This window comes from Sceloporus undulatus, chromosome 2 (assembly GCF_019175285.1).
Source record: "Sceloporus undulatus isolate JIND9_A2432 ecotype Alabama chromosome 2, SceUnd_v1.1, whole genome shotgun sequence".
NCBI lineage: Eukaryota > Metazoa > Chordata > Lepidosauria > Squamata > Phrynosomatidae > Sceloporus > Sceloporus undulatus.
In genome coordinates, this window is record NC_056523.1 from 196,395,139 (window position 1) to 196,410,369 (window position 15,231).

The 15,231-nt window shown below is 41.2% G+C and overlaps 1 protein-coding gene across 4 annotated transcripts in view; it reads left to right on the forward strand.

The window, feature by feature from the left end:
* Positions 1 to 1,459: 1,459 nt before the first annotated feature.
* Positions 1,460 to 15,231, forward strand: part of TYK2 (tyrosine kinase 2) — a 63,502-nt gene continuing 49,730 nt past the window's right edge. For 3 of the 4 annotated variants that reach the window (XR_006101989.1, XR_006101990.1, XM_042449934.1), the window contains exon 1: positions 1,626 to 1,662. The gene's annotated coding sequence lies outside the window, so the exon portion shown is untranslated. Of the gene's footprint in view, positions 1,478 to 1,625; positions 1,663 to 15,231 lie in introns of those variants that run through there. The other variant, XM_042449935.1, reaches the window with a different exon arrangement.

The window sequence follows — 15,231 nt, forward strand, 5'->3', positions numbered from 1 at the left end:
TAACTAACTCCTAACACTGAATCTGCCATGTCTCCTCTTTCTTGCCAGGTTATACTAGATTTCATAACTAGCCCACACTTCTCCAATAATAACGATTTTAATATGTAATAATATTCCCTAATATTGAGTCATGGCAGTTAAAGTGGTATGAGATACTTCTTTTTAATTGTGTTTTGTATTTTATATGCCATTACCGCCGCCACTCCCATCGAGCATTGAGGAAGGCCAGGAAAGAAATAATAATAATAATAATAATAATAATAATGTAGATTGAATAATAATTTTAATATGCTAATAGTATTCCCTAGTTTTGAGTTGTGGGAGTTAAAGTGGTATCACTTTAACTGATTATTAATTGGGAATTTTAAGTGTTGTGTTGGGGGGAGGGATATTGGGTTTTATTTGGTATTTTATTATATTCTGTATTGTATTTTTTTCTTATTGGAAGCTGCCTCAATCCAACCGGAGAAATGGGATATAAATTATTATTATTATTATTATTATTATTATTATTATTAGCAAACTTTTCTTTTTAATTATGCTTTGTATTTTATATGCTATACCCTTCTCATCAAGCCTTGAGGAGAGCCAGGAAACAAGAAGGAATAATAATAATAGAATAATATATTCAATTGTAATAGTAATAATAATAATATGCTAATAATCTTCTCTAGTATCGGTTCATGGTAGGTAGATAAAGTGGGATCAGTTTTCTTTTTAATTCTGTTTTATATTTTATATCTTCTGCTCCCTCCATCGAGCCTTGAAGAGGGCCAGAAAAGAAATAATAACAATAATAATAGAATATTTGATTCTATTGTTATTATTTGTTAATATGCTAATACTATTTCCTAATATTGAATCATGTCAGTTAAAGTGGTATCAAACTTTTCTTTTTAATTGAGTTTTGTATTTTATATGCTGTACCTCCCCCAATCTAGAACTGAGGAGAGCCAGGAAATAATTATAATTATCATTCATAGATTCTATTATTATTATTATTATTCATAGGTTCTATTAACAGGTATTACTATCATTATTATTATAGGTTCTATTATTCATAGGTATTATTCATAGGTTCTATTATTGTTATCTCTTATTATTATAATTATTATTATTATATGTTAATACTATTCCCTAGTATTGAGTCATGGCAGTCAAAGTGGTACAGTATCAGACTGCATTATCAGTGGCAGCTCCCACAGAGATCTAGGGAGAAGCACGTGACTCCAGAGCTGAGGCAAAGGAGCTTCCGCCGCTGCCACCTACGCAGCACCTTCTCGGCCGCTGGCTTAGACCAACTGAGGCCACAACTGCTAACGATCGACGACCGCCCCCCTCGAGGAGCCAATCCCCTTCCAGCACCTTCACAGTCAGCCAATCAGAGCCCTCTCCCTCGACTCGCTCCAGCCAATGAGGGAGAAGGAAAGGGACAGTACGAGAGGACGGATGTCTGCGGCGTGACCAGAGGTCGAGGGTATGGACCAATGGGAAAGGGCGTTGCACGGGGGCCAATGGCGAGCGTTGAGACAGTCCAGGGGAGAAAGAGGAGGGGAGGCGCAGAGGCTGGCAGATGCAGTTCGGGAGGCGGAGGGAGGGGAGCTGCGGCGGCGGCGGCGGCGGCGGCGGCGGCGGCGGGGCTCCGCTCCCTTCGTCCTCAAGGTAGGCAGCTGTGGGAGGGAATGGCCCCAGGAGGAGGAGGAGAGGGAAAGGGAAATGGCTGAAGGGCTAGGAAGCGGGAGGGAGGCAGTGACATGTCCTTGGATGCTTCACAAATGGAGTATTGTGGTTGTTGTTGTTGTTGTTGTTGTTGTGTGCCTTCAAGTCATTTCTGACTTATGGCGGCCCTATCATGGGGTTTTCTTGGCAAGATCTGTTCAGAGGAGGGTTTGCCATGGCCTTCCTCTGGGGCTGAGAGAGTGTGACTTCTTGCCCAAAGTGACTTTGTTTTGGGGCTTTCTTGGCAAGACTTCGTCAGAGGAGGGTTTGCTATTATTATTATTATTATTATTATTATTATTATTATTTTAATATGCTAATACTATTTCCTAGTTTTGAGTCATCATGGCAGTTAAAGTGGCATCAAACTTTTTTTTAATTGGGTTTTGTATTTTATTGCATTGAGGAAAGCCAGGAAATAATAATAATAATAATAATAATAATAATAATAATAATAATTCATAGGTCCTATTATTATTATTATTATTATTCTTGGCAAGATTTCTCCAGAGGAGGTTTTGCCATGGCCATCCTCAGAGGCTGAGAGAGTGTGACTTGCCCAAGATGGGTTTCCATGGCCAGGCCAGGATTTGAACCCCCTTCTCCAGAGTCCAACGCTCGAACCACTACGCCCCTGTGACAACTAGAAGGTGTCAAGAAAATGTCATCACGAAGAACATGTTTCCACAGGATGTGGTGGCTTTGGGGCCAGCAAGCACCTTGGCAGAAACACCTTTACAAATAAAGAATAATGCAGCGGCTAGAGAGAGAGAACTGGTAGAGAAACACTTTTAAAACTGCAGCCTCTGGTACTGTAAACCGTCCCTTCATGGCATGCCAGATTTCTGTCTAGTGTAGTAATCTGCCCAAGAGAGCCGTAAAGGATAATGTGGCCAGATGTTTTAACACACACAAAAACGAAGCATCTAAAATAGATTGCACTCTTGCACTTATTGATCTATCTACGCAAATGGAGACGTTGCGTGAAGGGAGGGGAAAAGATGTTGACAGAGCAGTGCAAACAGCGAAGGAGGTGTTTGTACAGAACACAACTAGTCTGGAACCTAGTGCTTGAGGTTGGGAGGTAAGTCTAAGTTAATGAGAGAGGAGAAGAAAGATGGCAAAATGGATCCTATAAGTGCAGAAGTTGTGTGGCTCTGAATGCTTGTTTACTAGAGGCAGACTCTCTTTGGAAACAAATCGTGCTTGTCAGCTTTGCAGAAGTAATAGTGCGAGCAATTCCGAATTTAGTCCTCCATTTCGTTAGGACCTCAGATCCCAGAAGCCCAAGCCAACTTGGCCAACAGTCAGGAATCATGGGAGCTGAAGTCTGAAAAGTCTGGAGGGCAAAAGGTTCGAACTGGATTGAATTGCAGTCAGCCCTCCACATTTGTGGCTTTGATTTTTGTGGATTTGGTTATTCATGGGTTTGATTAATATGTTCTCTCTGGGAATCTCTACTTCGTCCAGCATGACTCTGTAGTCATTGTCCATCAGAGGTTGTTCTGGAGGACCTAGAGAGAACACTTCTCCAGGAGTTTGTAACGCAAATCTGTGATCACTTTCTGACAGATGTTGACCATAGATTTGTGCTGAATGACCTGGAAATTCCTAGAGAGGTGTTCCTTCAGATAAAAAAAAATTGTGTTTTCCCCTACTTTCATGGGGGTCCTGTGCCCCTAACCTTAAGTGAATGTGGAGGGCCCACAGTAGTGTTTAGCCTAACCCAAGAGGATAGTTTTTATGGGGGCAATAGGTAGATTATTATAGTGGAGGTATAGGCAAGGCTACTGTATAGTAAAAGTCATTGTTGTGTGCTTCATTTTTTACTTATAGCAACCCTAAGGTGAACCTGTCACAGGGTTTTCTTGGCAAGTTTCCTTTGGAGGGGGTGCCATTGCCTTCCTCTCAGGCTGAGAGAGTGTGACTTTCCTAAGGTCACCCAGTGGGTTTCCTTGGCTGGGCAGGGATTCGAACCCTGGTCTCCACGAGTCATCACCCAACACTCAATCCACTACACCACACACACTCATTCTCAATAGAAGTAAGTGACTTGTATACAGAGGCTTCCCCATTTGCAGACTTGGGATGTGCGGTTTTTGCCCTTTGCAGACAGCAAGCAGAAAAGGACAAAACAGGGTGTGTGTGGGAGCATGCCCCCATTATATAACCAACAGGGTTCGAATTTCAGCAATATTTCCAATTCACAGGAGATGTCCGGAATGGATCCTCCATAAATCGGGAGGGGCGAGTGTAGATGATTTGAAGGAACAAGTTATGATGATTGATTTTTTATTTAGGAACCTCTCAAGAAGGTTCCACTAAATGTTTTGCTGTTATTTGCCATTAAACATTAGATCTCCCTAAGCCCTGGTCATCAATAGCCATGCTCAGATCTTCCAAATTCAAGGCCTTGGCTTCTTTTATTTTATTGAATCCAACTATTTATATTGTAGCCTTTCCCTTTTTCCTTCTGCTTTCCCTTTATGAAGTTACACAACAATAACACTGAACAGTGGTTACTTGGTGCTACACAACACTAAGATGGAAGCATTTTAATTTAATATTTCACAATGCCATTTTGTATTTGTGCATTTTGGTTGTCCAATAAAGCAGTGCTGTCTTATGGATTTTGGATGTTATTGTACTTTGCTGCATGGCCACCATGACTATCCTTAAAAATACTTTGTACAGTGGGCCCTTGGTTTGGTTCCAGGATCCCCGGTGGATAACAAAATCAGCAGATGCTCAAGCACATGAAATATAGTGACAGAAGAAAATAGTGTCCCTTATATAAAATGGGAAAATCAAGATTTGCTTTTTGTAACTTATATTTTGAATAAATATTTTCAAGCTGTGCATGATTGAATCTGTGAATGCGGAGAGCCAACTGTATGTACAGTGTCAGCAGTTCATTTAGAAGCCATGCAAGGTAAGCCATAGAGTTATCCTATGTTGCAGATAGAGGTGTAGAGGCTGAAAGGATATTTAGAATGCGGTGGAGACAGATTGTGAACCAGGGACATCTTTGCTTACTCTCTTGCATACCAGATATTTAAAACAGAGCAAGTGGTATTGCATTTTGTTTTATCTAACAAAAACAAGTATACAAAACAATCCAACAAATAATGCAAAATAGATTTGATTTGGATTTTAGTTAAAAATATTAGCTATTTCTCTTCAGCAGCTTTAGATGAAGGGGTACTTGGCTTTGTTAAAAAAACAAAGAGGGATCTAACTGCATTCTCTTCAATAATGTCAGGTGAAATGACTGTAAAATGACACTACAGTAGACCCTCCACATTTTCTGGGGTTAGCAGCACAGCACCCCTGTGAAAGTGGGAAAACGGCAAATAAAAAAATACCATTTTTTTCCTGATAAACCACCTCCATAGAAATCTTTAGGTTCTCTGACACATCTCTGTTGTCAACATCTCCCAAAAGTGGACCATAGAATACTGGTAGAGGACCTACAAATGCCTAGGGAAGTGTTTTCTCTAGTACAGTCAGCCCTTCTTATATACAGATATTTATACATGGATTCAAGCATCCACAGTTTGAAAATGTTCAAAAAAAGTATAAATTTCAAATATCAAACCTTGATTTTCCATTTTGTATAAGGGACACCATTTTGCTGTGTCATTATATTTAATGGGACTTGAGCACCCATGGATTTTGTTATCCACGGGGGATCTTGGAACCAAACTCCAGCATATAACAAGGGTCCACTGTTATCTATAGATTCTCCAGCACAACTCTGTATCAATTTCCAGCAGAATTTCTCAGAAGGAATTCCTAGAGAGAACATAATAATCAAATCCATAAGTAATCAAAACCGCAAAAGTCAAAGCCACAAATGTGGAGGGCTGACTGTACTTAGGCAGGTTAAGCCACCTGTGCAAAGAATTGCATAAGGTGGCAATATAGATGTAATGCTAGATAGGCCTGTTCTCAGATCAAGGGCTGTGGAAAACTTTGCCACTCTTCAGCTCTCAATCAGACAGGACAGGAAATGCTTCTTGCTTTTGGCAGTGTGCTTTAGGATAGTTGACAAGTGTTTTATGCACATTGTTGTAAGCTGACACTCAGTAGATAGCTGCCCCTATCATTTCAGAGTTAGAGAACACATTAGAGAGCTGCTCTTGGAACCCAGCTAGCTGTACACATTTGGGAAGTGCCGCCACAGCATGCTCTTTACTAAACTACATTAGGTTCTGGGGTCTTATGTAGTACAGCCACTTGGGGCAGCGCAATATTTCTGGCCAGTTGGTGATACTAGGTAGTGTTGCAGAATAAAAAAGCTGAAAGGAGGTCTAAAGCAGGTGGGTTTTGTGAAGGTCTTTGGCTCTTGAATTCAGGGGACTATGCAATGAGAAGTTGGTTTGTCTGGTAGAATGTTGTCTGAGAAAAGTAGCTAGAGGACAGCACCTATTTTGAAAAATTATGGTTTGACTGCAAGAGTGAGTCAAATAGAAGAGGTTACCTATGGCTGTGGGGTACGGATGTCTTATGTCAGTTGATAAGAGACAAGTTGAAAAGTTGACAGATACCGTGTCACATTATCAGATTGTTTGGGTTGAAAGAAGTAGGGTGCAGCTTGGATAATTATAGTTGTGAGCGATGCTAGAAATGTTAATGGGGTGGAACATTGGAAGGCAAATCTGGGGAGAGAGAAGAGAATGATGTGGATGGGCCAGGCACACTTACTCTCTGTTTTACATAATTTAAAGTTGTTATTTCATTTAGCTTACTTGCTAATTAGCTTACTTGCTGTTCACCGCTATGATCTTTGGAATAGCGGTATATAAATAAAACAAAAATAAAGCCCTATAAAGGGCTTAGCTAGCAAAGTGTGGCCTGCTCTGTAGTTTGTAAGTGTAATTGCTCGTGGTAACTTGACATGCATTTTCCTCTAGAATTTCTCCCTTGATGGCTCAGGGAATTACAGTACTTGATGGGGAGTATTTTAATGTTTGATTGACATGAAAGAACTATGGTCAACATAAACATTTCAGACAAATGTTTATGTCTTGAAGGTACATTTTATTGTCAAAGTATGGTTGGCCAACTGTTTAATTTTCTTTGTATATGAACATTTTAAAAATTATACTGGGGAGAGATGCAAAGTTGATGTGTTCCCTAGTAAATTGTATGTTTGACAATTCAGTGCTGCTTGCTAGAAAGAGGGATTCAGGATATAATTTCTCTTGCTTATTAGGCAAATGCCTTTCAGAAATGCAGAAGTGAAAGACAGAAAATGCTTTTATAGCATCCTGGACTCCAGTGTGTCTGAAACACAGAGAACTCTTGATGAGGATGAGAAAGAGAAAGCAAAAATAATGCATGTGTTGTGAGATGGCCTTGCAATAATATCTTTTTGGCAGTATAACAAACCCAAACTCCCCCTCCTGCTCCATCATGCATTAGCAATATCTAAACAAAGAACTATGCACAACCATCTCAATCTACTGACAATACCAGAATCTGTACCTGAACAATTCTTTCTTGGTTGATGATGGAAGTGAGACCTAGGTGTCTTCCCCCACCTATAAACTGTCTGGATGAGTTAGTCTTTGGAAACTGATAAGCTGAGTAAGAAAATGGGTGTTTTGTTCATTTTACAGTTGACCCTCCATATCCATGGATTTTTTATACAGATTTAATCAGCATTGGTTTGATTTTTTTTAAAAAATCCTAAGAGCAACCCTTGATTTTGCCATGTTATATAAGGAATAGCATTTTACTATGCCACTGTATTTAATGGGACTTTAACATCTACTGATGGTGGTATCCACAGAGGATCCTGGAACCAAAACCCAGCAGATACCACAGGCCCACTGTATTTTAAAAGCAAGACATTACTTCTGAACGTCTGTTGGCTTGATTCAAATATATTGTATTGGAAACTGGGGGTAATTTATTTTTTGTGTCAAGTCTGAGACCTACCTTCTTCCATTCCCCAGAGTGCTTAGCATAAAGTGCTAAGGTGGATAAGGTCTTTCCAGGAAGATCTGCTGAAGGAGGTCAGTTTTTTTTAAAAAAAATAAGAATTCATATTGTTTAATGGAAGTGTGATAGACAGCATGAGCATTGGACTCAGGGAGACCAAGGTTCAAATCCTGGCTTAGCCATGGAAACCTACAGGGTGATGTTACATGAGTCAGAAAAATAAATTAAACTTTCAGTCCCACTCAGCTCTGCCTCCTGTTTTGCCTTATCAGTCCCTTCCTGTGACGCATAACCTCCTTTCTATGCCTTGAGGCTACCTTTTACTTCTTAACTTATAAAAGGCCCCTCCTCGATGACACCTACCCTTTATACACATTTCCTAAATGTATAAAGGCTAGAGTCCCAAGCATCTTCCTCATTAATTTAATATCATAGGCAGCATGTTTGTATATGCCTATGGGTTAAAATTCATTCAGATAGAGTCTTCTGTTATAACAAACACTGACTTTGTTGAATAACATTCAGTGAGAATGTAGTTTAGGTAGGATAGTGCAAAGGTGGTATGGTTACAAGAGTTATAGATATAACAGTTGCAGGCATTTCACAGTTTCTTCTTTACAATGTCCAATACATTTTCACTCCCGTTCAGTATTCTTCTCTTAAACTCCCACTAAGCTCCCCCTCAACCATAGACAACTGAACTGAACAGAACTAAACTCTCATCGACTGAACTCAGTCCTGCCTTTTATATCTACTCCTTCCCTGGCAGACCCTCCGTCATAGTCAGTCCAAACTATGTTTGGCTGTCAGGAAAATAAGGGCCTGAACAGACAGGCCAAAATAAAGCTGCTTCAGGTCACTTTGGAGGTATGCTGTTTAAATGGCCTGTTACAGACTGCCAAAATAAAGCTGCTTTGGGTCTCTTTGGAGGTATGCTATTTAAATGACGCATGGGTCCCAAGAGTCCGGAGGTCGCGCCAAAGCCACACTCCATTCCTAAGCACTGGAGGGCAGCTTTGGTGCAGCTTCCGGATTCTTAGGATGCATGCATCATTTAAACAGCATACCTCCAAAGAGACCCAAAGCAGCTTTATTTTGGCAGTCTGTAACAGGCCAATGACACACAACTCTTAAGAGGCCAGAAGCTGTGCCAAAACTGCACTCCAGTCCTTAGGATTGGAGTGCAGCTTTGGCGTGGCTTTCAGACTTTTAGGATGCATGCATCATTTAAACAGTACCTCCAAAATGACCCGAAGCAGCTTTATTTTGGCCTGTCTGTTCAGGCCCTAGGTCTGCCCAGTGTGTCCATCTTCTTCCCACAACCTCAATTGATTGGTATGGAAGTTGACCCTGGCGCCACTATGCACAAGTGCATTGAAGGCTTTAATCTTCTTGATTGGCCCGTAGAATCCCCTTACATATTAACAGTAGTCTGAGCAATTTCAAAAGCATTATAATTGCCACTGCACTTTCTTGTCTGCTTTAGTTGTGCTGCCTGGCTTGATGCCTGATCTCCCTGGGGAACTTCTTTGAGTATGTATGCCCAGTAAACTTGTTCAGTTAATCTGGCCAGCAATCATCTTGAAATGGAGGGCTGGAGAAATGAAGGACTGGCTGCTGGACAGCAGGGAAAAATTATGGCAGCCGCATAATACTGGGAAATCTGCACTCAATGTATAAACCTGTTTTGTAGAGAAAATCTATTTCAGAAGCTTGATGCCCCCTTACTTAAGTAGCACTGCCGCAAATGTATTTCATATGCATATAAAGGCAGGAGTATAGAATTAGTAGCCTTCACAATCCCCTTCATTGGTCATGCCAGCTTGGGTTGATGGCAGTTGAACTCCATCTGCTTCTGAATAACATGTTCCCCACTCCTTTCTTAAGGGGGCTAACATTATGGGCTTATTGGGCTTGTCTTGCACAAATTCCCAGTTAGTAAACACAACCGAAGTTGGTAAATAGTTTCTAGTTTTTTAAATAAAAATGCAACTCCATGTCTAATCTAAATTTAAGCCTATATGCCACAGTCCTACAAAATATGGTTTTGTCACCGCATATAATATATATACAGGCAAGCCTATACAAACATACAGGCCTATTCCATTTGAGACATGGACTCATTTTCTCTTTGCAACAGCAACAGTTTTTGTAGCCTGCTTTAGAATGTGATGATCCCAGTCTGCATGTCTCAATAAGAGACCCCAAAATATGGTATAGGCCTCCAGCTATTATGAAGCATCTGTACCACCCAGAGAGTACAAGATGACCTAGCATTGTGTCTGGCCTGTCCCAAATGCAAAATCTTTTTTTGTTGGAAGATGCTCTTGGTGGGAATGTGCAAGTTGCCAATGTGTGCAGAAATGAATAAAGAAATGGGATATGCACCTGACTTCCAAAGTTTCAAATTGACTTTTGGCTTTACATCCTATATCCAGATTTCCAGATGAGTGTCTTCCAAAACCTAATTTGAAATTTTGGAAGTTGGGTGCATATCACATTTCTTTATTCATTTATGCATGAATCCAGCACCTCACAGGTAATCATGAACTTCATCTGTGTATGAAAATAACAAAGCAGTGGAGAAAGAAGTATTGCATATTTTGCTATTATTCATAGGAGGGATTCCTGCTTTTCTGTCCATGTTTGTTTCAGTCTGAAAGAACATCTTGTTTTATACTCTTGACCTCCCCCCAAAAGCAAACATAACTTGATTTGCCCACAAACCAGCTATTTATCTGAGTCAAGGAGGGGGATGCTCTGGCTCTAAGCTCTCTTTTTGTTTAAATATTTCCCCAAGTGATTAGGCAAATGTTTTTCAGTATAACAGATGCTGAATGTATAGTGCTTTGTGGCAAGGCCTTGTCTGTTCCTTCTGGCATTCAGGCATTATGCCATGACTTGTAATAACAAACAGGGATGGTGGTTACATAGACACTTGTGTTTCTCTGTTTTATGGCAGATGCTTTAATTTTGCTTAGATTTGCCCAGATGCATTTTTAACTGATGTATACTGCACTGGATAGAGCATTTAAAAATGTAAAGAAATCTTGTAATACCTTTAAGATTATCTGAGAAAAAACAATTTTTAGCATTTACTTTTTCTCAGTCTCAAAGGTACTACAAGATTTCTTGTTACCTTCCTATGCTGAAATAGATTATCATAGTGACTGTATCTTTGAATACTACTGGATAGCATTGTTGTTGTGTTTTTCATAAGTTTTTCTGACTTATGGTGACCCTATTATGGGGTTTTCTTGACAATATTTATTCCGACGGGGTTTGCCTTTGCATTCCTTTGAGGCTGAGAGAGTGTGAATTGCCCACAATCACTCAGTGAGTATACATGGCTGAGCGGGGGTTCAAACCTTGGTTTCTGGAGTCATAGTCCAACACTCAAACCACTACACCACACATTGGGTCTCACTAAATAGTGTATATTGGGTTCAGTATGGAAGACTTGGCTATAAGTCAGTGTTATTGTGACAGGCTTCCTGTTGTTTCACTATGTGAATCAGTTTTAACCATATGTTTTTATTGTTACATACATATATACATTCATTCCTGTAAGATGCAAGTATACATTGATCCCCCCCCCCCATATGTTATCCTTGTATTGGCTTAGGGTTACTCAGCAAGCATCATGACTGAGTAGGGATTTGAACCTAGCTGCTATTGCTACTACAGATACGTTGTATGTTTTCAGAAGGATAAATAAGAGAAATAAATTCTGACTTTTAATACTGAACAATTGCCTCTGGTCCCTATCAGGGAAGGGTGAAGATGGCATCCATTCTCATTCTTCCTTTGCAAATTGACACTAGGAATTGGGACCATTATGGATCTCACAGGTCCGGCCATAACAGCTTGATGTATCTATGGCTGATGTGTGGGATTTGAGCGGCTGCAGGTCCAGATGTTTATCTTCCACGTGATGCTGATGTTTACTGAAAATCACACGTGGCTAAAAAGCATAGGAGGCTGCATGGAAATAGACTTGTTGTTGCCTGTGGATTTCTTAAGGTGTGGTGTCTCTTAAAACACAGTTTTTTAGGACTTAGGGACTATTTGTATTGCTCTTAATAATATGGGACCTTTTAAGTTAAAAGATGGGGCTTACAGAGAAAGAAGATGATGAGTTAAGCCAATCTAGTTGTACGCTATAACCTAGTCTTTCGTCTTGTATGTTTGGTTCTGAATATCTGTAAATACACATGCTACATATTTAGTTTATTGACATACTGTACCACCTTCCTTCCAATATTGGGTTCAAGGTGACACACAACATAGAATAAAACTAAAATGAGGTTTACCATGAACCAATGTTCTCGTATCCCCTCTTCTTTTGTGGAGAAATAAGGTTTCCAATTTCAGGGAAAGACAGGCAGATTTTAGAACAGTGTGTTATATATAATAAAATGCATGCTATTATAGGCTGGCCCCTCCCTGTTCTCCTTCTCCAGGCAAACAAAGACATTTTTATTTAAGCTGGCTTTCAGCAATTGACTGTCTGATGAGGAAGGAACTTTTAGCAGACTGGTGCCTTGCTTTTTTTCTTCTTGATATGTTTTAAACATGCTTTTAAATTCTGTCTGGTTTTAGTATTAGGATTTAGGTCTGTTCTGACATTATACAAGTTTCATTAGAGTCTTGTGAGAAAGGCCAGATAAAGTCAAAGAAATTATAAATAAATAAGTATACTGTACAAATTAAGTCAATTTGTTTGTTAGTATAAATTCAACCTAGACAGTGAAGAAATAGAAGTAATAAAAGAGTTCTCATACCTGGCATCAAACACTGATAAAAATGGGGACTACAGTGAGAAAATCAGAAGAAGATTAAGAATAGGGAAGGTGGCTATGAAAGAACTAGGAAAGATTCTAAAATGCACAGATATACAATTGAACACAAAGGTTAGAATCATAAAAGCCATTGTTTTCTTTATGATCATGTATGAATGTGAGAGCTGGACAGTGAAGAAACAAGATAGGAAGAAGATCAATTCATTTGAGATGGGGTGCTGGAGCAGAGTGCTGTGGATCCCATGGACAGCCAGAAAGACAAACAAATGGGCCCTTGAACATGATCCCAGGCTTTCAGTTGCCTCTCCGGAGACAGCTAAAGGCCCAGGACAGCGGCGAAGAGGAGGAACAGGCACACATAGGGTTGCCATAACCCGGTTGCAACCGGGTTTTTCCCGGTTTTGGAGGCACCTGCCCGGTCACGGCACAGGTGCCGCCAAAAACTGGGAAAAGCCCGGTTGCAGCGGGGTTGCAGGGCAATCCTGGGGCCTCGCTGGCCTCCTCCTCCTCCACCGCGCATGGCCGTGCGGAGGAAAAGGAGGGCAGCGAGGCCTGGGGCGGAGGAGGCTGCAGGGAGGCGGCGCCTCTTGGGCGCAGCTGTGCCAACCTCCCCGCCTCCCTGCAGCCTCCTCCCTCTTTCCTGGCCTCCGTGGGGGTCGGGAAAGAGGCGAGGCCGCGGCGATCGCCGCCGGGCTCCCCGCCTCCTTCCTGGTCCCTGCGGGGGCCGGGAACAAGGCGAGGCCCCGATCCTGGCCTCCGATCACGGCGGGGCCCGGGGCCCAGGCGGGGAGGGAAAGCCTCCTTAAGTGGAGCCTTTCCCTCGCCGCTTGGCCTCCGCTCCCCGCCGCGATCGCGAGGGAAATGTAGGACAGAATTTTCAAATGTAGGACACATTTTGTGTGTCCTACATTTGAAAATTCTGTCCTACATTTTTCCCGGTTTGGAGGTCCGGCGCTATGGCAACCCTAGGCACACATCTGTTCCTCCTCTGCATGCCCTCAAAAATAGTTTTATGTGCCATCTTGGCACACATGCCATAGGTTCGTCATCATGGCTATAAATGGATAGACTCCTATTAGGTCACAGGTATGAATTTGCAGGAATTAAGCAGAGCAGTGGAGGACAGCAAGTGGTTTAAACTTTTCATCTCTCTATGCTGAGTGTGTGTGTGGTGTGTTTGTGTAAGAGATAGAGATCCACCAGCCAGTATTGGAGTGGCCACTGAATCTGAAAAATGTTGCGTATCCCAGATGTAAAGGTATTGTTGGCAAAAGATTTCCAAATTTTGATCATTGTATTGAGACTCATTGAGGGACCTTTGTTTCCTCCTTTTGTTTAGTTTTCCTACAATAGTGGTTTCTGTTTAGGGCAGTCATGAGTAACATGTGGTTCAAGATGCTGTTAGACTGCTACTTCCTTCATCCCTTACTATTGGTCTTGCTGTCTGGGGTTGATGGGAGCTGTGCTTCAGTGTCTACAGGGCCACACATTACCTGCTCCTAGCTTAAATCAGTTGCTTGTTTCTCTTGTACTGCCAAGAATTATCACTCCTTTTGACCTTTCTTTTTGAGCTGCTAGCGGAGGTTTTAATCTGGAAGTCTGTCTGTGCAAACAGAAGTGGGGTGAATCTTAACAGCTTACACCTGGTTCATGAAATAGTTTTTTTATGAATCCTTTCTTCTACCTGAATATACCTTCTGCCTATTGTTAGTTCATATTTCTCGTCTGGCCTGCCATTTATCCGTATCACTCACTTTGATGTTCTTTCCATAGTAAAACAAAACAGTGGAATTTGGCGTTTCAGGCTGTACAAAAAACATTGTTTTATTTTAATTGTTTAATTGCTTAAATTTTCTTTCATTTAGTTTTTAGGGACGTTGTTAACCATCTTGAGCACAATGTTTATAGTGGAAAAGTGAGATTTTAAAATATAATCATAAATAAATAAATAATCCTGAATGCAGAATTTGTAGAATTGTTTTGATTTTGGATCTAGGTTTCTTAGCACAGAGCTTCCTTTGCTGCAAAGTGAAGCATTGTGTCTGTGCTATGGTTGCCCCTCTTGTTATATTATAAGTGGTACAAAGTCTTCATTGTAGTGGGCAGTGTTCGCCTGACTGCCTCACTCAATAACACTGGGAATGTTCTCAATCTTGTTCTCAAGCCCTTACAGGCTTGGTTGCTGTTCATGATGCCTTCTGGCACTTGCGTGAAATTGCAAGGAGTGGGTGGGTAGCTCCCCTGAAACCCCACTGCTAAACTATTCTCTGGCTCATCAGAAATGTTCATTTGGTTATTGCCTCAAGTCATAAAGATGGCTTTGCTTCTCCTTAACATTCTCTAGCCAAGGACACCCCAGGAAAAGTGAAGGAGACTGAGGCACTGGTTGAAGAAGTAGTCTTCTAGTCAGGGAGACAGTTTGGCTCCACTCCTCCCTTCTTTGACTGTAAAAGTCAATGTGGAATGAAGCATGTTGAACTACTAGCCTGAAAAGCTCCTCAGCTATATTGCAGTTCAGTTGCCTCTCCCTTCTCAGAGAGAGAGAGTGTGTGTGTGTGGTGTGTTAGGGGTTGAGGGACAGAGCAAGGTAGTAGGTCTTGTAGGGTGGGTTGGGAGGCCTGATAGGTTAAACCTGGTCTATGGGCCAGAAGGTCCCTGTTCCTGTTCTGAAGTATTGTGGGCACTGCATACAGAGAGGTCCTCTCACTTCAGGCTCCCTTGAGATAGTGATTGGCTAGTCAGGTCAGACAAAATGTATGGA